This window comes from Achroia grisella, unplaced genomic scaffold (genome assembly GCF_030625045.1).
Source record: "Achroia grisella isolate CSIRO2021 unplaced genomic scaffold, CSIRO_AGI_Agris_v1 utg874, whole genome shotgun sequence".
NCBI classification, from domain to species: Eukaryota; Metazoa; Arthropoda; class Insecta; order Lepidoptera; family Pyralidae; genus Achroia; species Achroia grisella.
The window spans coordinates 2,351,605-2,374,116 of record NW_026713051.1 but is presented as its reverse complement, the minus strand read 5'-3'; the positions used below and the strand labels follow the sequence as shown (position 1 = coordinate 2,374,116).

The 22,512-nt window shown below is 30.7% G+C and overlaps 1 long non-coding RNA gene across 1 annotated transcript in view; it reads right to left on the bottom strand.

Moving 5' to 3' along the window:
- The window catches only part of LOC131853015 (uncharacterized), a 34,980-nt gene that overhangs the window by 3,394 nt on the left and 9,074 nt on the right, over positions 1–22,512 (bottom strand). Inside the window, exons 3-5 of the long non-coding RNA XR_009357964.1 lie at positions 17,731–17,793; positions 17,451–17,531; positions 17,045–17,112 (exon numbers count right to left, since the gene is read on the bottom strand). This is a non-coding gene — a long non-coding RNA (uncharacterized LOC131853015). The remainder of the gene's footprint in view (positions 1–17,044; positions 17,113–17,450; positions 17,532–17,730; positions 17,794–22,512) is intronic.

The following is a 22,512-nucleotide window of genomic DNA, read 5'->3' as shown; positions in this document are numbered from 1 at the left end:
ACCCACTATCGAATATTATGCATCAGCCCTTGATTGCATGGTGCAGCTGACTGCTATTCTATAGATCTACTGACACCTTTGTTCGTCCAAGGCGATTATTAGTACAGGGGACTATTGAATAGACGTCTGCTGAAGGCAGCGTGATTAATTTCCAATGTATTCGCAGTGATGGACACGTGTTAATTATAACACCGACGTACGTTCACCACAAATTCGTACTATGCATAGATTGAATAGTAGTTAACGGTAAATTAGTCTGAAGTCTATTCATAGGATCCTACGTTGCTATAGAGTTAGACTTGTATATACATATCTATTAGGTGTCCCGGTAAACGTTTTAGCATGTAGGTACTAATATCGCTATTATAGGGGTTCTATCACCAGTAGGGTGAAAACTTAGGGTAGTATGTATTTTAATGCATCATTATAAAAAATTGTTAAATAAATAAAAAGTTAGGCGTGGACCCTTTTCACTTAGGGGTATGAAAAATTGATAGTAGTCGATTCTCGGAACTACTGAATATGCATATAAAATTTCATAATAATCTGTCAAACCGTTTAGGAAGAGTATGGTATAGATAGAGAATATTATGTATAAGTTACCAGAATTAATAATTATGTGAAAAGGTAGTATGTTTCAAACATTGTAAAAATACAGTTCCAACAAGAACTTCGTTCGACTGAATATCTAATTTCTTTTATTAGACCATATGAACACAACGTTGCTATTAGTAAAGGGTATATTTGCATATAACAGTGGACAGTAAATCACAGAAACGATTAGGCAACTACAAACTAAATGCACTAGCAATTTATCGTAATATGCCATAATCACGAGTAAATTGAATAGCAGTAGATTGATTGTAGATTATAGGGAGTCTAGTCTACCTTCGCATGTCCTCGTTTTATGTTGTAAATGTACATGTGGTAAAATCCCGTCCATAACAAATTAGTTACACACGACATACACAAGTAGACAATACAACATTATAAAAAGAAAGATTTTTATGTTGTTGTTGTTATATGGTTTCGGTAGTTTTAAACAATCCTAGTACAATATTAGAATTTTATAAAATTACCAAAAGCAAAGTTTTGCTGTTATATCTATTCCTATAATTATTTGACAAAAATATATTTATATTTCTAAAATACTATACTTCGTATTGGCGAAATGTTAGATGCTGGCAAACCATGAAGTATATCTACAATTTGATTTATTTTCAGGCTTTTAAAACGTTTTTATTTAATGGACATTCGATGCATTAGTCACCTCGTTGATGCCTCTAAAACACGCGAAACCCTAACACGAAGTCAAATAAAGTTACTTGTTACGATGTAATGAGTAGTTTGATCGTTACGAATAGGGTTGCTAGGCGTCATTGAAACATTAAAAAAATTTTAGACAACAAAAAATCAGTATACAGGTTTCCTACTAAGGTTTATTTTTATTTGGAAATAACCTCGGTCTTGATCCTGATATAACTGAGAAATGTAGGTGAGAATAAAATTTATGTATCGAGCTGTTGTTTCAATTGTAAATGTAGATTAAACATTCGGTTTTGCTAGAGTTTTCCATACATTTTTTATTTGAGCTACGTGCCTAAATTAAAAGGTCTACCGCATTTCCGCAAAAATAATAATCAAAGTGCAGTAAATGGTACTTGACGTTCATTAACTGCAAGGAGGGAGAAACATTAGAAGGGAGGAGTGGCGCTCCTCCCAAACCATTGTGTACGTAGTATGTGCCGCTAGCATATGCAGTCCTGTTTTATATGCATTATTACCTGCACGATATGGATAATTGAAGGTACATTTTACACAAAATGGATTGTTACTGTAATAAATGGTTATAGGCTTCATTACCTTTGTTACGGTTTGACGCTAAATATTTGAAATGCCTGTTCCTTTGTTACATACATTGTTTTCCAGATCAATACATGAAAGTTCGTTTAACTCTCTAATCAGATATGACAACTGTAATTACGGTGCATATTGCAATAACCACATGATTAGCGTCGAGTTAATATAATAAACGAGTCATCGAAACAAAGGAAAGGAGGGAAATGTAATTTGTTGTACAAATAATAGTTAAATATATTGCATAGCAATGCAAAATAATTACATAATTATAGAGAAGCCCCATTTCTTTATTGGGGTTTTGTGCTATTGTCAGGTGCTTGGACTTAGCATCACGACCTACATAGATCTGTTGTGCTTGCCCTTTTTCAGAGTTCGCAACCTAGACCAGTTTAGGACAAGAATTTGAAATATGACCGATTTCGCTCTATCTTTTTTTATAATTATACTAATGCAAGTTCAATATTCTTAGTTCATACAGAACAACATCCATCAATTCATTACTCATTAGTTACTATATAAAAAATGAATGCAGTTTTCTAATAATATTATTTCTTATATAACTTCCCACATATATCAGTTTTTATAATATGTATAAGTTAAGCCGAGGTCTGTTTATAAGTATGGTTGTAGAGAAAACGGAGACATTTGAATATTCTAGGTGGTGTCGTCGTAAGTGTCGCGTCAGGGTTGTGGCAGATTGCTTGCGCATCACGAAATTCTAACTAAAGGTTAAGAGAAGGAACATATTTTAAGGGGGTTTATAGTCAATAAGAGTCCAGCAGTACCATGTCTCCATGTAGATTTTCCCCAGTTAAAAAAAAGGTGGTGTTAATTGTGTTCGTGTCAGTTTTCTTACAGTACTATGATAAATGTTTAAATCATCATAATAACATAAATTATTTTCACAAACATAAGTGTTATTTTTTTTATAATAATAGTTACTTGGGACATTTCACACAGGGCCATCTAATCCTATGCTGAACAAACGGTGATAGAAATACTTTAACACTTTAAACATAATACAGAGAGAAATATCCAAATCAAAACAATCAATCATATTTATGAGTACAATTTTTATAACTTTAATGTGTTAAAAAAATTGTACTCATAAATACAATTTGTGAATACATAAATAAATAATCCAGTTAAATTAGTACGTCGTTTGAAAAAGAGGCTAACATAGACACAGAAATAGAGAGATAGCCTAACTAAGAACATGAAGTATATCTAAATGAAAGAAATGTAAAGTCGACGGCGCAGCGAACCCGTCAGTGGATGATTTGTAGTACTAAACATCATTTAATCTGCTCAATATGTATCAACACATGAAAATCAGTATAACAACCGTTACAAACTTTTTTTTTAAATAAAGTAAATAATCTGAATGAAGTGAAATCAAAACTCTTTGTTAATCAATAGGTCCACCCAAGTGATATTTTTATTACGCACCCATGGCACAGAGGCTCACAGAGGCTCACAGAGGCTCACAGAGCGTATGTACGAGTAACATAACAAAACAATTACGCTATCAATCCCTACACAGCAGCAATATTCTACTCCAAACAATTTTAATTGGATTAATAATTTGATATTGACAAAGGTATGCAAAATATGCGATCAAGTATCGGTCTAAACCGAATATTCAGATTTGTAATTTCGAAGTAGACCCCCAGGTTCGCCCCTCTTGTTGGGGGTTGGGGGTTGCAGGTATTCGTTTGTCTATTAATATTAGTATTTGCTTTGTCAATTATTTTACAGGGAGGTACGTATTAGCAAGATGATACGGTTGTCTATTAATATAGAACAATATATAACCATAGTCTGTGGGAAGAGCTAAACGGTATGTAACCAACCATATTTAGGAAACTGTTGCAAACAGTATTAAGGACCCAATTTAAGGATTAATCAATATTTTATGTACCTCACCTATGTATTTAATTATAATGATAGCTATATATACTGCCTCTGACACATGTACCGATATAAAATAGATATGTTCAACATATTGATATTAAACACATTTAGTGTTACAAAGAGTATTAATAAAGCAATTTAAGGATCAATAAAAATTTTGTGTACCTCACCTATATGTTTAATTATATCGATAACAATATATACTGCCTCTGATACATATGTACCGATATGAAATAGATATGTTCAACATATTGATATTAAATACATTTAGTGTTACAAAAAGTATTAATGAAGAAATTTAAGGATTAATCAATATTTTATGTACCTCACCTATATATTTAATTGTAACGATATCTATATATACTGCCTCAGATACATACGTACCGATATGAAATAGATATGTTCAACATATTGATATACACACATTTTTTATTTACAGAAATTTCAATAAATCCCACTGCTAGTACGTTGACTTCATTGTCAATGACCAGACAAGTATATATTAAGGTCAATGCCATTTTATATTACGAATAGATTGTGTCATTACTACCGATATAATTATATATAGCGTATACGATAAGTACGCACTATACTACGCGAATCAACCTCGTTATATTTGATTTAATAATAATTCAACTATTGAATGGCTTCAATGTAATCATATTATTACAATATTAAAGACCTGTCACTTATATAATTGCATGTTTAACGCATATAGTAACATAAAAGATCAAATAAATTTATATTGAAGAAGTAATACCTAATTAATATTTTATTCCCCACATAAAGACTATCTATGTGTAATAAAGGGTTCTTTTAACAAGAACATTGTTTACAAATTAAAATAATAGTTTTAGATGACATTGATTCAAATTGTGATAGTTTAAAAAAAGCAAAATTTTAGCAATTATGAATGAAAACGGCATCAGATATCGACTAATATTAGCAAAATGGCGGGTCTAATTCGTAAATTACTCCACGACTTAAGTTTTAACGAGTTTTAAGGCCGCAATGCATTCGATTGGCTCCGTATAACATAACCCTACAATAAAATAATCCAACAGTGTTAAATCACATGATCGAGCTAGCCACTTGACAGCTCTTCAGCTGTGAAGTGGAGTGCATAACATTCCGCATTTGGTAAATATGATTCGCAATAGATTCACTGTTCGGTGGCTGTGTAACTTATGGCTTGGTCTTGCTGAAACCACATGTTAAAGATATCCATCATCAATAATTTGCACATTGTAAAGAATTGGATCTTCACCAACACTGTGGCTCACGACAGCGATGTATTCTCTCGAACGAATTCAATCGAATACTCGTTTGTGATACACATTATATATAGAAATTACGACGGCCTGAGCCGAGGTACGACCCCCTAGCGGTGCCCTCAAACTAAAGTCGTATCCGTCAGGCGGGAGTTGGCCTTCAGCCGCTGCATAAGTCTTTCCGTGGGTTTGGAGTGCTATCTACATTAGTCCCCTATCGTCCGGTGGAGCTGTAAAGGCCAACTGCGGCCAACAGCATTAGAGTAGTCCGAAAAAAAAATCATGTCAATTTTCATTAAGATTCTTAAAAATTTAACCAGCTCATTATTAAGAGATAATAAACACACAGACAGACATAACGTACTGTTGTATTTATATACATAATAATACTCGTACTATTATGAATATATGTGTTGCACAAAACTATTATTTAAAATATATATACACTATACCAATATGTTATAATTGTTTTTAATAATAATATTACTTCAACTTGGCGCCCTCGGTGGTCTAGCGCTTTAGCACACCGCTTTACTTTCGACGGTCGGGGGTTTGTTTAACATTTGTGCACCGTGCGACAAATCGATCTAATGAGTATGATTGTTCGTATCGGTCTGGGTATTTACTATATATACTATGTAGGTATGTATTTACAAAAAAAATATCTAAGTAAGCCGGAGTTAGGAGCGCCATCTGCACTCGGCCCCTATGGTCCGTTGTGAAGTTGTAAAGGCCAGCTGAGGCCAACAACGTTAGAGTAGTCCGAAAAAAAAACATTAAGTATTAGTCAGTCGACTCTTTATTGACCAAATTCTTAACACCGGTATCTGAAGGGTGTTTGTGTTGACCGAAATATCTCGAATATTAAGAAATGTAAATTCTATAGTACTTCTCACTTCATAGTGACTTTAATTTTCCAGTGAAATTACCCAAGTTTCTAAAACAGATATGCCACAAACTAAATGTGAAAACTGTCGTATAGTTTCGATGTGATTTAAAAACAAAGTTCTTGTTGAAATACCCGTTACAACTACAGACTATTTGAAGTTGAAGGTAGGCTCTTTTTCTAAAGCACGGTATTGGAAATTCGGATATAGAAATAAATAACGGAAAGAATCATCGAGATTATTTAGATAGCAGAGACGTTCTCAATAAAAAACATAATATAAGCCTCGGTTGATAAAATTGGTATACTCTAAATGTTTAAAGACTTTAGCGAAAGCAACGCAAAAACATGAAATGAACTTTGATGTGTTACCTAATTACATCTTAGAACGTTTTGTTAATGCTACGTCAATGTTAATGGCGTTAACAATTATTAATTTATGTAAAAATAGTAAGCATTATAATACTTATTAACTAATTAAAGCAGTAAAGAAACTTCTAAAATTGTTTGCATTATTAGACCATTTTAACAAATGGGTGGCCTCCTCCTTATTACGTGCAAACGTCCACCAAGCATATCACCACAGGAACGGAAAATTTATCCCTCCATTTAAATGTTTAAAAAATCAGTGGGATCAATAATATTTATATAGTTTAAAATTAAGAACCCTATATACTACCCTATCATGCTGGTCTGCACGAGGACTAAAAGTGTAGGAAATTACTACTGTTTATGATTCAACGACTAAACGATGGAACGAAATAGATAGTATCACTAGTACGGACATAGGCTACATTTTATGTCCAAAAGCAGACAAAGTTGCTGATCATAACTAGTGACTTTTATAATAAATCATACTTTTAATACTAATATTATTAATTCGAAGGTATCTCTGTTTGCTCGTTTGTTACGTTTTTATAGATATCTACTAATTTTCATTACTTATTAAAATTTATCACTATGACACGAGAACGTACATAGGTTATCTTTTATCTGAACAATAATCTAGAATAGGGAATGAAAATTTTGCAAAAGATGTCGCTGGTAACAGCTAGTAAGAAAAAAAACCAACTCGGTAAGATCGCAATTATCAAATTAAACTGAAGATAATGAACAATACCACAGTTCTCATCACTATGTTACACGGTGTCGGAAAATTTCAACAGAATGTTAGTTATGTATAATAGTATCGTAGCGTGGGTGTCCTACATTAGGTGACAAAACGTGGATATGACTATAAAACAGTCGAGATGAACAGGTAAGTCTTAATAGCAATAAATTAGGAAATAAAGATTATTTTATAAAGAGGTAGGTCTCGGTTTAATGAATATAAAATGTAAGTATGAATCGATTTGAAGAATATTATGATAAGAATAACGTGTTAACACTTGGGACCCAAATTCATAAAACCAAGCAAATGTGTTACTGTAATTTTGACAATACACAAAGAAATTTTCTTAATAAAACAGAAGCATGATACAAATTTGGTTTATTCTAAAATCATAGCTATTGGCAACGGTTATCCGTTTCTATGAGGATATTCTGTCTTTTTTCTTCTTAGTGGTCAAATTTAATGAGATCATAACAAAGTTTCAACCAAGATATATACGATTATATACCTACGCATCAACTCAATATGATAGTAAAGAAGACTGACTAAAAATATATAAACCTAATTATACATAACAAGCTAAAGACAATTTAATCTTCTCTTTAAATAGAAATCTAATAAATAAATAAATTATATATTTTCTTAACAACGCCAACTGTGTATATATTGTATATCAAAACCTCAGATTCTCAGTTCTACTCTGTGACAATTGAATATGTATAGAGTGCACAGCTTTTTACTACATCACCGTTTAATATTTAAATTACATATAGAAAATTTTAAAGTTTTTTAATTGAATAGAAAAGGATTACATAGTAGCACGTCGTTTCAGAGTGTTTGTGTATAAAAAGAGATTGGAGTAATGATTATTGACTCGGGTAAGTGAGTAAATATGTTGGATAAAATTATTCAGTCGGTAAAATGTAATTTATTCTATCAAAGACGCAAAAGATAGGTTATTATTTAATGTATCGACAAATATTTTAGGCATTATTAATTATTTTGACTCATATCGTGAAAAATAAACATTAAGATTAATTAATTACTGTACCCAAAGTAAAGTGTGTAACGATGTCATAGGACAGAAAACTAACGGAATTTATTCCAAAACATGGGTGACTGGTCTATTTATATTTATTACAATTTCAAATTTGTAAAGTAAATCTTCTAAAATTACATTAAGGGTCCAAGTCGTCAGAAAACGTCTAAAATAAACACAAGTTTATTTTTTTCCTGTTATTAATAACAACATGACCTTTGCCTTTCTTATTTATTTCCTGTTATGTAAGTATCTACTCGAATTATTATTTCCGCGGTTTTAATAAATAAATAATTTCAATAAATCAATTATTTGGATTTTTTCTTATTTACATTACTCTTTTTATTACTGATTTAGCGGCTTGATGCCTGCAAAACTCGTAATCATCACTTTCCATAAGATATTTTTTATTTTTTCTTAACGCTACAAGGAGTTCAAAATGTAAAAAGATTTTTATTCATACGTCCACATATATACCTGTGTCATATTTTAGATATTATTTATACTATCTGTTTAGACTGTGTTAGTCATAAATAACTTAGACTCAAACTAATTGAAGTGCAAAATCTTAATCTTTAAATGGTTTATATTTATATTATAAAATCTTTTAAGAATAATAAAGAAGCTAATCTGTTTAAATAATGAGTATCCTTTTTCAGTATTAATAACCAACTAACGATTGTACAGCAATCACTACATATAATTAATAACAAATAAATCAGAAAACGCTTTTATATTACTGTGTTAACAATATAGCAGATACAGTTTTATATAAAATTTAGGTACATACTCCATAGACAAGTACAATATCATACGGAAGGTCTTCAATGCAAGCTCTTCTGTTCGTAGTTCACGAAGAATGCAGAAATATGCTCGATCCGCATGAAAGACAAGGTAGTGAGAATTGTGATGTACAGGACATCTCACTACCCATGTCTTTCATAGGGCAGGGAGCAAGGGCCGGCCTGGATTGAGGTGCTAAAGGTTACAACAACAAAGGGGCACAAGTGTAACTGCTTCATTTAAATTAGTCTGATTATGAAAGGTGGCGTCATGCCTTATTCTGACTATAGAGCTGGTAAGGCTGTTGATTTAATACATATATAAATATGTATAAAAATGTGTTTTAACTTTTATTTATGCGGCAAACGTATATAAATATTTCGTAGTATTGAATACATAATATGAAATGCAAATCAATCGCAAAAAGCAAAACACCACGACGCCACAGCTATGTACATATCATAAAGATATCAGAGAATAGTAATTATCAAACAAGACTGATGCAGTTACACTTATAGCCGCCCGATATATTATAATACAAACAGTAAAATATTAATAAACATGAAAATTGTTAACAAGCAATAAATACAACATGTCTTTTAGAATATTTCTGTCATCACTCAGGTATTTTAGTATTATGCATTACATATTATATGTATATATTTTATGTTAATTACAACCATACATAATTTTGTATATTAATATATGTAGATACGAAATGAATGAACAATTCAACTGATGGACATTTGGGTGAAACATATATATATGTATATATAATATATTATTAATTATATACATATATTTATCACATATAAAGCATAATCAGCAGTAGTATACACAATGGAGAATATCATTGGGTCCATTGTATATCTTAAAGCTATATGTTTAGAAATACACTTGTTTTGGTTTAATTAAGCGAATAGTTTTGAAGTTAGGATAAATTTAGGTTTCCGCAATGTTAAAATTAATTGCGCGGCCGCGAGAGGTAGAGTCGCTTAATACTAAATAATTTTCTGAAACTATAAGACTTATCGAAAATTATTATATAATATATTATATTTAATACACTAGAGAACAACACATAATATTTGTAAATGTACACAGTTATGATTTCTGAAATTGCAATTTGATAAGGTACGCACGCATTCATTGTATTATTAAAATATTGTTATCTTAAACATGTTATTAGGTTGAAATATTAAATAGGTCATAATATCCATTGCTTTAAAATGGTCACAAGTAGAGTGTGACAACAACCCGTAGTACATCTATATATGGCGGATACGTCCGGTACGTCGACGTTAAAATGTGCCTGACAATTTGGCATACGGAAATAATACTTGCGTCCCGTCGCGTCGTGTAATTGAAAATGCATTCGGCCGCTACAGTTCAGACTCCCGGGGACGTGGGCTGTCAAAACGGACTGTTGGGTATCGTTATGAAATGCATGCCGTTTATATAAATGGGAAACTGAAACCTTTACGTTGTAGAAATATGCAGTAAAACTATTTATAAAGAGATAAATATTTTAATGGTAAAATGGTAGACAGTGAAGTGACATATATATAATTTTGTTTTATAACTTTCATTAAAGAATACAAAAAGTAAACTTTAAATATTATATATTGATATCAAAAGAGTTTCTCAATATATGTTGAGAGACTGTTTTGATATTTATATATTTTATTTATTTGTGTTCTCTAATCAAATACTATAAAACCAAATATATGTCACTTGACTGTCTCTACCATTACTATTAAAACATTGGTACCTTTATAAATAGTTTTACTAGATATTTCTACAACATAGAGGTTTGAGTTTCTCATTTAATTACGAGTATACTATTCACCAATGCGCTTTGTTTTCAAAAAAGAACAAAGAGCTTAAATATGTACAGAAATGAACGACAAAAATAATGACAGAACAACGTTAATATTTTTCCAGACCATTGAATTAAATATAATGTTTTTGTATGTTCTGAAGTAAGATGGCTACAAAGGATCAAGGCAATTTACTATATAGAAGTAGTTATCTAGATCCAAGTGAGATCATTGAACCGATTACACTAAAACGAAGCCTAGATAAAGAATTACAAGTAAAACGTCCAGCTCAATTCTGGGTGCCTATCTCATAAATAATTTTATATAAGTATGAATTATATCTATTACAATATTTTGGTTGTATTTCGGTGTTTAACTATATCAACTTACTTACGTATGTATTATTTGTGCTTCGTACGCGACGTGTTATATACACGTGAAGCTATCAATAAAATATAAACCTGTATATATATATTTTTTTTAATATGATTAATTTCTTTTTAAATTATAGTATCAATCATTTTGCCTCTATGTATCTATTATGCCACATTTACAATGGGAGAAGTCACCTGTATAATATATTAAATTATTATTGGTAATATTTTGTGACAGATTTTGAGGTATTTTACCATTTCCTAACACAAATTTAGGGGAAAATGGCTTCACTTTTATATACCTAGTTTTTACTTGTCACAGTTTCTTCAACAATAAGAAAATCTCTAGTCTAAAAATAACATGTGAGACCATTTATATCAATTAATAAACAATTAAGTAAATCGTTTTATTATGAATTCTGTAGATACACAAAATATACTGGATTCTAAAACGTCTTTTTATCTAAAGTTGACATATACATGACGGCTAACGATTTCTACAGTAATAATTGCGTTGTTGAAAAAAAAAACTTATTGAAAACTTACATTAAGTCGTGAGAGAACTCATGTTAAACTTTCTACGTATACTAATTACACCACGAGTGATTTAGTATTTATAGACGTGAAATCGTAAGAAATAACTCATAGAAACTTAGATGGTCTACTAAAAGACTGTTCCTTGACCATATGAAAAACTATATATGTAACGTAATGCTAATATGGCAAAAGGGAAGAAAATTATTACTCGTTTTTTTAGTAAAAATATAAGAGCGAGACCCGGGAGTGAAGTTACAGACGTCGATGATCACGATATCAAGAGGTACATCGGAGATATTAAAATGATAATGAAGATGTATGCAGTATATCTAAATAACAAATATGAAGTGCTTCGTAAATAAAGTATTTGTTTAAGTTTAAGTTTTTAGTCTATAAGAGTTTTATAAAAATTGGCATACTATAATGAAGGAGGACTACTGGCCGAAGGGGGTGGTCTATCGGCGCTACCGTGGCAGATTGCCGTCGTCAGTGCCGTGACCATAGAGACAATTTTATTTTACATATTTGATTATTATTTCTTATGTATGTTAGTCTATAAGGTATTTATAATATGGGCCATGTAGCCTGAATTAAATAAATAAATAAATAAAAATAAAAAATAAATAAAACATTGAATGGAACAAACAACAGCTATATTAAAATACAATATATTTCATTCTTCATAAGTATCGTAATTAGATAACATATTTCATGTTATATTCCGTTTTCAATACAAGTAAGTGCCCTGTTGAGGAAACAACAAAGAACACAAGCGTGTTCTTCAATATTTCTATTGAAATAATACCATTACAAAATAAACAAGTGTACTACAATAAAAAAGGTAAACGTACGTTCAATGAAACGGATCAAATCTAGTACCGTTACTTATTTTATTATTCAGAAGTGGCATCATGAGAAGATACCTTTTCATAACATATTACGTATTTTATAACTGGTAGGTATATTGAGAAAATCTTTTCGTGCTCTTGAATATTTTTACAGAAATAATACTGATACAATTGATCAGGTATTTATTCGAATTCTACGGTTTTTATAAGAGCAGATTACGTATTGTTGTTTCCTACTTTTGTTATAATTACTTACTTTATTGGTCTATTAAATTCATTCATTACGTACACATTTATTTTATAGAAGCGTTGAGATACTACAATATCAATTTAGCGTTAAATAAATATATTTTGTGTTTGTTTATATTGATGAGTAATATCGACTAAAGGACTATCTAAGAGTTTTTTGCAACTATACGTCGTACAAAGCATAATAGTTAGTAATATATTGTGCAGTGTGCAGAATGATGTGATCACGGGATGTCAGTGAAATTTCTATATCAGTGGTTGATACCTATTTAAGCACCTACTGTAGCCAATGCTGATTAGTGCTTTACTACTATTATTATATATTGTTATAAAAGTAAATATTCAAACCAAATTAGCAGTCGGGTCTTTTTTTCTTATTAGAAGACATAACAAAGAAAGACGTATAAACATTATAATCTTTATATGTCTTTGTTAATATAAAAAACATAATGCAAAAATTTATTAGATGGCACTATTTAACTATATGAGCAATTCAACTGACAAATATTAATAATGCAAAAGTGATTCTGTTCATTTGTTACGCTTTTACGCCATAACAGTTTAAATAAGCACCAAGAATTTTAGCAAATACGTACATAGTACTTAGTATAAAGAAGTACATAAGTTACTTTACGTTCCAATGAATCATGGTCACCCGGACGAAGGCGCGGTCAGATATATGTGCAATACTGACAATTTTTTATTATAGTTAATTATAGCATTACTAATATTTAATTTATTTAAAAATATATATTATGAGATAAATATAATATAAATATTAAAAGCCATTGTGACCAAAACTAAAGGGGAATCCCTAAATTACGTCACAATTTAAGAGGGAGGTAGAGGTACGACGTGCGAGGTAAGAAAAGTGTGACATTATGTGACAAAGTGGGATCCACCCCTTGTCACATATCAAACCCTCATACAAAACACGAATTTAACTTTGCGAAATGCTATAAATATTTAATTTAATATTATGGAAATACATGTTTTGCCACATTTGTGACAAGCATAGATGGGTAAAAGAAATCATGAAATGAGTTTGACGTAGAGTATGTCGTCAAATAATAAATATATAGTAAAAAAATTAATAACATTTATTAACCTTTATAACAAAAGCATAAATACTTTTTCCCATTAAACAGAATCGGCACAGCTCAATTGTTTTGTAATGATATACGTATCGAGTCATTTTACTTTCTACAAAAGGCTAGGTATATCACAGTGAGCTATCATATCTACTACACTGCAACTTGTGCATGTGTACGTGCTTACTTTACGATATATATCTTCCCAGGGTATTAAGTGCAATACGCGGAAGATCCACTTCTTAGTTATCACAAAATGTTTCCCAGAAAATCCATTACGCAATGTTTGTGTATAGCTATAAGGCTTTATGGTTTTATTTTTACCAAAGACAATAAAGGCAGTTCCTATATAATATAATTATTTGCATTACTTTGAATATCTGAAATCGGGGATCTATTAATATGAAACGAATTTTCAGGTCCTTTTCAAAAGATGTATCGTTTTTTTTAAAGCTGTATTTGTGCGGTACTTATATTGTATATCTGTTACTTCTGAAATTAATATGGAAACAATATACATAATTGTAAAATCTATCGATTGAATTATTCGAACATAAATATTCGAATCAATTAATAAAATTTTGTAGTTAGTAGAGCGCACTTAATATATTATAGACTAGCTGTTCCCGCGACTTCGTCCGCGTGGTTATTTAACTTTATTTTCTAAAATAAACGTAGCCTAAAATACTTCTTATTACATCAGCTACCTGTCGAAAAAAGTACCGTCAAAATCGGTCCAGCCATTTCAGAGATTAGCCGGAACAAACGGACCGACAGACAGACAGACAAAAATTGTAAAAAATGTTATTTTGGTGTATGCACCGTATTTATATTCATATGCATGTAGTAAAGAACGGTTATTTCGATATTACAAACAGGCACTCCCGTTTTATTTATATGTATAGATAGATTTATCGGATCCTTTATATAGTATAAACAAAATTAGTTTGTGCTTCACAACAATTATAATAAAATCGCGTCTATGAATTAGAACAATTGAGCTCATATTCCTTTAAATTATTCAGTGACAATTATTTGTAAAGGTTAAGTCGCTTTCGAAGTCCGCCGGATGAAGAGGTTTACCGTGCAAAAAATATGACGTAATAGATCACAAGCAGCCGACTCTACTTATAACGAAATTAACAAAATTAAAAATAGGTACAGGTTTTTATTTTATTTATTTAACGTGAATATGATATTTTTGTTTCATTGAATTGTAGTGTAGCTATTGATCACTTTTTAATTTTCTTAGTAAAATCTCATATTTTGTGTATGAGTTCTCGTTAGATAGTTCCCGTAGCATCCCTGCTTGGCGTAGTTGGACAAATACGTAGCTAAACGTAACGTAGGGAGTATTTTCATAGAATATTTGAAATGTATCTGAAATTTAGTAGATGGTATTGCTTTGTATTGTTTTTAAGTAATTGTAGTAACTATAGTAGTAGAGTACTTCTACTTTATAGAAAGTATAAGCCTTAATTTTCTTTTAACGGCAAAAAAGGTATTGGGCTTACTCAAAAAAGAACAAATAATTTTCTTCTGAAACTATAACTTGATTAAACGAACCAATTACTGGCAATATTTTGGGAAGAATATTTATTGTCGTATAATATACAAATACGAGAAAACATATTTAATATGTTGGCAATAAGGCTAACACCAATACACTAAGTAAGTATATATAAGTAAGTAAGTAGATATAATAAAATTATTATATCTACTAATTATACACGGGAGAATATTATTGGTCGATATGAATTGTTGCTATTCAAAATTAAAATAATCAAGTTAAAAGTGTGGAGAATTGACCAACCTGTATAGAATTCTCAATTAAAAATCGGTTAATACAATAAGAATTTAAGAACATCAATATTTGTGAAATGAAAGCACTGATTATTTAATCAAAGCAGATTAAAGCAGATGAAGATTCGGAACAAAAAAAAATTAATAATGGTATTTACTAAACGATGTTTAATCAAAATAATAGTGGTGAATACACCCAAAAATATGAAAGCAGATAAAGTAATAAATTTGTAACATCTCTCAAATTGTGTTAGAAGCAAGCGAGAAACCTTTATTATTCATAATACTATCATCTCAATTTATGACAGTTATATAGTCTAATAAAATTGATTTGCTTTAAGACGTAAAAATTGAAAAATGAAAGTAGGATAATTTTAAAAAAATCAAGATTTCCTCATCATATATATATATAATAAATATATGTAAATATACTTTAGTGTTGTGTACGACAAAAAAAAATCTATATAAATTTTGATAGAAATTAAGTAGAATAAAATATCGAAGTAGCTGATCTGGTTATTCGTAGATATATACTATAACCCGATTACAAATAAATTTGTACTCCGTATAGAGGCGAACTGTACTCGTCAATATATATATATATTTAAATTGTGATTTCGTAGAATTAAAAGTAAATTTAAAGAAAAATCATAAACCTCAATTGTAAACATTTCTTTTAAACTTGGTATTTAATATTCTTTCTATATTGAATATTGTCATCATTTGTCGTAAAACTGAACTATATTTCTGTCTGACTTATTTCAGTTCAGATTTATTTATTTGCCATTTAAAAAGCTAAAGTTACCTAAATTTAGACCGTCACTTACAAAATAGAAATAAAAAAATATATACTGCAACTATATTTTAGATCTTTATTTATAAGCACATTTTCTAGTTGAACGAAAATAAAGCTGATGGTAGAAGTGTATTTAATTTTAACTGTCAGGCTAACGCCGCAGAAAAAAATAGACTAAGTATGGCCAGTCTTCTATTCACTATTATTTTTCTATTTTCACATACGTAGTCATTTTCATGTCAATAAGTAAAAATTAAGTAATTAAATAAATATGTGTTTCATTTTCTGTCCATTAGTTGTATAAGTTACTAATAGAGAAATAATAATACGAACTGAAATCATGCAGCCCTAATACTATTACACAATAACGTTGATTGCCAATCCAAATATAATGAACTATTGACTTTGCAAAAAAAAACAAAACGTTTGGTATTTAATGTCGAAATTTCAAGGTGATGACAAAAAATAAATCGCCAAGGCGCAAAAAAAGACATGTTCAAAATAAAATGTAATGTGGAAACAACGCAATTAAATAAAATAATGACTTAACAGCGAAATGTGAGAGAAAAATGCACATTATATTGAAAACGATTTCTGTATTCGCTTGCAGTATAACAATGGGTAACACTAGTTTTTCTCTCACGCCGCGTTCTGTTACATACCTGCGTGTGTGGAGTGATCAGCTGTCAGTACAGCACCCCTCCTGCCGCAGCGACCGGACTGTTCCCAGCTGTCAAATGTATCATAAAACCCGTTCAAATGTTTTATACCACTCTAAATTAATACGCCAGCGACACCGGGCTTATAGATCTACATAACATTCGATTGGCACTCAATGCATTTTCAATGGACATTTGATTAGAAACAACGATCCAATAACTCTGAAACAGATAGAACAAAGTTACCGGTCGTCAATTTCTTATCACTACTGTTACTTCAACTGTTGTGCAAATCGCACCTGCAATTTACTCGCTCGGATATTTAGCTTATTTGCTAGATAATTCCTTAAATCTACGCTTAATTTAATATAGAAAGATGTAAGAGAATTTAAAATGTTTCGATAATTACCTTAATTTGTGATTAACAGCTTGAGAATATCATTTAGCTTCAACGCCAACGGTTGTCTTGCCATAATAATCCACAGGGGTTCTGTAACAACAGAGATGTTCCTTGATCCACAGAAGTCAATACTTATCTAAAATTAATATTTTATAACTATATCTAATCGCATAAATTAAGAGACGCACAGCTATTGCACAGCACAACACATAAATACTGTATATATATAATTATATTATCGCATAGAGCATACACATAAACTTATTTAAATGGAATTTATAATACTTACCATTGATGTCTCAGAATTCAAGAAATGCTGCCAAAAGTTGAGATTACTTCCAACGCCTTTCGCCTGTCAAAGAAACAAACGAAACTTTTAGATTATTATTGGAAAATGCCTCAACCTAAGTGTTATTAAAATATATTAAAACGTTCTTAAATGTTAGGAAATATCAATACCTAATAAGAAAGATGTATTAGTAGTTTAATTGAAATGATCGTGGTGACATGATGCAGCGGTGTAGTTGTCACGTCCGCCACACATGGCGTACTGGCTCAAGTGTAGCGCGTCTGTTTATAGTCACCAAGGAACGACCTGGAAGCCTCGCATCCCTGACATCTGATTCGCGCAGGCGCCAGCTACTCGGGTCGTGCCCACTCTTTGGGTGGATTTTAACAGATTCTAAAATACCGTATTTTTTCTCTATGTTACGTGTAATATACAACGGTTTTGGACAGATTTTAATAAGACTGTGATGATGCTTCTATACTTGGAATTATTGCTTGCATCTTTTTCTTTTTCGTCTTTCCGATATTAAAATAGGTTATTTTATGTTAACAAAAAAATATTTGCGTTGAAAATACTACGGTAAATAATGAACCAAAAATCCATTTATAAATTAATATAATTTTGGACTCAAGAATAAAAATATAATTTAAACTAGTGAAACCTATGAAAACAGTCATTTTAAATTTTTTAATTAACATTTTAACTTGAAAGTAAATCATTTATTCAATAATTATATGGTATTGATAATTTAAATGTAAAATATAATTCAGAGTACTTATGATACACATACTCATAGATATTACAGAAATTTATCGCCAATAATTTCTTGCGAACCATACAATTACATGAATATTAAAGTACATCCGTGGTTAAGGCGCTATGCGACTCCATCAAGTTGTAACATTGTCAAGAATGGATCTGGGCAACAGGCGATTACCACCCATGAACATATAAATATATAGTCTGCAAACTTGTTAGGAGCTCGATCTATAATTTAAGGCGTGCCATAATTTTTCTACTTACAGATATGTTACAAAAATAAATTCACTAATAACTTTGGAATATTCCTTTTCCAGATAAGATGATTTAATTAAACATTTTTAGTATAAATTCATGTAGGAATTTCAAGAATTCAGCCAGAGTTCGTTAATGACTTTTGACTTCATCTAGAAACAAAAAAATGAGCTCAGAGAGTAACAAATCAATGAGGGTACGTAAAGAGGTAAGTTAAATATAAAATACTACACAATTGTTACAACTTCTGAATACAACTTCCACAAACCTAGAGAGTTTCTCCCACAAAGTTAGTTCGACCGAGCGTATTTTCCTTTTCACAGCAGCCTCATTTCTAATCGGACGTAAAACTTTCAATTTTAAACTGTACACATGCCGAGTTAATAATAAAGACGGAAACAACACCTTTAACAACTAAGTATGTGTGACTATTGTTGTAATTTGACGTTGGCTAGTCACTTGATGATCATTAAATAATGAGTGCTGTGGTTTAACTCAATTGCTGACGTCACTGCTCTAACGTTAATAATTGTATATACATGCAGCATGTGTAATAGTTAACCGACATTCTATAATTAGCTATAACTAAATACCTAATATATGTATCAGTGCTATTGTTTCATTTAACTCTTCAATAACTTTATTCTAGTTCTCTGTTATATAGATTAAGATTAGGTGGCCGAAATGTTAATTTATTCAAAGTAGATACGCAATTTAGTCACTTTACATAAACCTCTAATAATAAAAATACAAGTCATTTGCATTCATAAGCTTCGTTAAAGAGCTGCATTTATAGTCTACTGCGCACACATTTATTCAAAACTAGCGTCCATCTCGGCTTTGCACGGGTTTAGTGTTTGTGACAGAAACCGCAAAACTATATAGGTATAGATATGTATTATACATACAAACCTTCCGTGTGAAATTCGCGAAAGTATAGTAGAAATCGTAGCAAAATCAATGCAGCTTTTAATAGGACCCGGAAAACGAAAATAAGTATACTTTTTATACTATTTATAGATGTACAATTTTATTCTGTAGTAAAATTAACGTTAAAAATAAAATACGTTTAAACGTAAATAATATAAATGAGCCTAACATTTTCCTTAACGCCTAATTATTGGTATATTTTTATAGCATTCTACTAAGAAATTCGGACGCCTTTTTATACACATTACATTGAAAATTTATCAATCAAAATGTTGTGTGTGTGCGAGAATATTGAGTATTGCTGTGAAGTAAGACTTCCGAATGTTAGAATTGAATTAATGAATAAGTAATAATATACACACATTTTTACAATTTCTCTTGGTGAAAATATCAATTCATTAATCATTATTATACGTACATATAATTAGTAAAATTACGGGATCTTACTACGTTTTGTTTTTAGTGAGTTCCCGATATTTTGGCAATGTTGAACCGTTGTTTCAATGCAAGATTCCGTGATCTTTACTAATTATACGTGTAAATAATAATCATCATCGTAATTCCTAAAATATTAAACAACTGATTACAAAACTTGTTTCAACAGAGGGAGTGAGAGAATTTAAATGTAAAAGCAAACATATATTACCCTAAATTCTAATTTCAATAGGCGGCAGTAAAATAATAACACAGCGTGCTTATTGTTCCACAACAAATGACCGGTTTGCATTAAAATAACAGAGTGCATGTTGTTAGTTAGTTAGTTAGTTAGTGTTCAAAACTATAAGCTGTTTATACGAATGCCTAATATACGCTATTTATATCAACTAGCTCAAATTTGCAACTGCATAAATTTAAACAATTTACAAATACAGTTGTTTCTGTTATAATAGAGAATTTCTGTGGTATATACTGTAGGTTTCAAAATAATTTAATGAATCATAGACATCAATGATGTTCTTTATCTTGTTCATTCCGAATCATTCCGAAATGATGGTAGATTTGACATATCATAAGTCTGTATTAGATCTACCTTAGTAATGATATTTTTATTTGATTTGATTAGATTCAAGACAAAATCATTAAGTTGCAGCACAAAATACAGTCCGATGGAAAACCTCTTTGAAGATGACATTTATCGTCCAAATACTGTGTTCATTACCTACTTTTTAGACTATGCTGTTAATAGTAGACTATATATGTATGTATGCCTAGGATTGTCACTTATAATGACTATCAACACGCTTGAACCATGCAGATATCAACACAATATCAGTGTTAAACATCTATTTTCTGTCGTAAATTAAAGTTTTCTTGACGTACAGTAAAATTTGTACGTTTATATTGCTATCATTTCAACTAACAGCCAAATGGAGAATTAATCTATTAGAGTACCTAATAAAAACAAATGAATATGTGTTAAGCAGTACTGTTGTCAGATATGTATCACGTCAGAACGCCATCAGATTCCGCTAATGAAGCAAGGATCGTAAAGGCGGTCTCCTAATAGTAATAAAGTTAAAACTTCGTGATATCTTTCGCGAATATCGGAAAAGCCTGTTGTACTTATTTAGAAATCGATTGTATAGCGCATGCGTGGTAGCCACGCTTACCACTCGTGGCGCTTGTGAAATACCCGCCCCCCTTCGACTGGGGTAAAACGAATTTAGGTCTTACACGCTCCCTTCATAGAAACCATTTTGCAATTTCGCCGCTTGTATGAGTCTTGTTGCGTAGTTCAGCACGTGAATTTGGTACCACTAGCCATAATTTAGAAATGAAACATATTTTTGTAACCAAACAATATACGGATTATTAATGCCAATTACCTTATATTCATCAATACAACATAATTTCGATATCCGGAATACTCCCAAATAACGCAATTTTCTCAGTAGCATGTTATTATCATTACGGTTAAAATACTTCGTTAATAAATTCGAAACAAGCTTTATAATGTAAACATATGTACTGCAATAATGTTAGACGTATTATTTACTCAAACATTAATCTGGTTCTTAAGTAAAATTTCTGTATACTTGATTATGCTTATGAATAAGCTAGTACGTTACGTTTTATCCTAATAATGTTTGTTCCAACGTTTTCTAATAGTTGGTCAGAAAATTAAATGGTCACGACGTTATAATACGCGAGGTTACTTGTATTCTGAAATCAGAAATGATAGTGATAGAACTGGCCAATATTTCAAATGTTTAAGTTCAACACCAGCCATGTGTGGTATTGAACATGTATGTATTTTCACAAATTGAGCGATTTAAATAAGGGTAGTTTGAGTTTATACTTTGTATCGTTCGCCATATCGTCACAGATTTACAACATATTCTCAGAATAATATAATATTTTAAAATTTTCTAATATTCGACGTGTATATATTATCGCATTTACTGTATTATAGAGATTCCAACTCTACACAATATTTTCTTATACAACGTAGGTAGCAAATAAGAATATGGGCCGTCTGGTCTAAACGGTTAGCGTAGCCTATGGACACCAGGGGTATCCCTTGCTCGTTGCCGACCTTTAAGAAAGCTTAATATTTTTTTACAATAACCAAGTATAATCGAATTATACGAAAAGTAAAAATATAAAATGTAACTAAGATATATCTCAACACAATGCATTAGAAACTATCAGGTTACACTACCAAGTATTATACAAATGTTTCCAATTACATTCCAATTACATAATGACACATAGCTGGTAGAATATAGCATTTCGAAACAGTGCAATTCTAAATATGTAACGGACTCCTATGGGATAATTACATAACACCAAGTGCATCCGTATAAGCTAACGGATACTTCATATAAAATATTATTT